Below are 1,220 nucleotides of genomic sequence, written 5' to 3' on the forward strand. Positions count from 1 at the left end.
GGGCTGGAGAGATGGCTCAGTGGGTAAGAGCACCCAACTGCTCTTCTGAAGGTCCAGAGTTCAAATCCCAGCAACCACATGGTGGCTCACAACCATCTGTAACGAGATCTGGCGCCCTCTTCTGGAGTGTCTGAAGACAGCTACAGTGTACTTACATATAATAAATAAATCTTTAAAAAAAATGATTTTTAACGGCCAAAGCAATGTTTTGACATAGGGCTATATTATGTAGCCCAGGCTGCTTGGGAATTCGCAGCAATCCTCTTTCCCCAGTTTGCTGAGGACTGGGAAGACTGGGGTGAACCACCGGACCCGGTTACTCAATGCAGTCTTAAAAATGGAAAGCCGGTATTCTAGGTCAGTGCTCCTAGAACATTAGTGAGCCCCTGGGGGCCCCGGGCCCCCACGTACATCCCTAGCACAAAGCCCAGAGACCAAGAAGATGCAGTAAGTGGGGCTTAAAAGCAGTTCCTACCTCAAGATCATAAAAGAAAAACAATTCATACTTCTTCTCTCTCGAGGACTTTCCCTAAAATAAGGCTTCTCGTTGAGGTAAGTGGAACAAGGAAGATGTAGCTTCATTTCTTCCAAGTGACTGACCATCTGGCTGGCTTACCACCATAATCTGTAGTCCCCTTTGCGTCCAGCATATACCAAACTCCCAGGTGCAGTCGGTCTGCTTCTGGACTCAGCGTCCTGTCCTGGTGACTGCCCCAGAGGTTGTGTCTTTCAACCATCTGTCCGTCTCTGTCTGTCTACCTGGGGCTTGTGGATGGTGCTTCTCTGTGCTGAGAAACTCTTGTGGGTTCTTAGCCATGAGTGGGGAAAGTAATAGGGCTGAATTCCTTTTTGAGGGCACACCTTTATTCTGCACTCAGAGATCTACTACACCCACTCTGGAAAAAGTGTCAATAATATTCCGTGAGTGTTTGAAAGAGAATGGCCCTCATAGGCTTGTAGAGTTGAATGCTTGGCCCCCAGGGAGTGGCACCATTAGAAAAGAAGTGTGTTCCCAGGAACAGGCTTTGAGGTTTTAAAAGCCCATGCCAAGTCCAGGATCTCTACTTCTTTCTGCTGACTGCAGATCTGGATGTAAACCCCAGCTTCCTCTCCAGCACCATGCCTGCATGTCTGCATCTTCCCCACCACAATGATAATGGACTAAACCTCTGAAACTTAAGCCGCAATTGAATGCTTTCTAAGAGTTGCCGTGGTCCTGG

The sequence above is a fragment of the Mus caroli genome, chromosome 2, assembly GCF_900094665.2.
Source record: "Mus caroli chromosome 2, CAROLI_EIJ_v1.1, whole genome shotgun sequence".
In the NCBI taxonomy this organism is placed as follows: domain Eukaryota; kingdom Metazoa; phylum Chordata; class Mammalia; order Rodentia; family Muridae; genus Mus; species Mus caroli.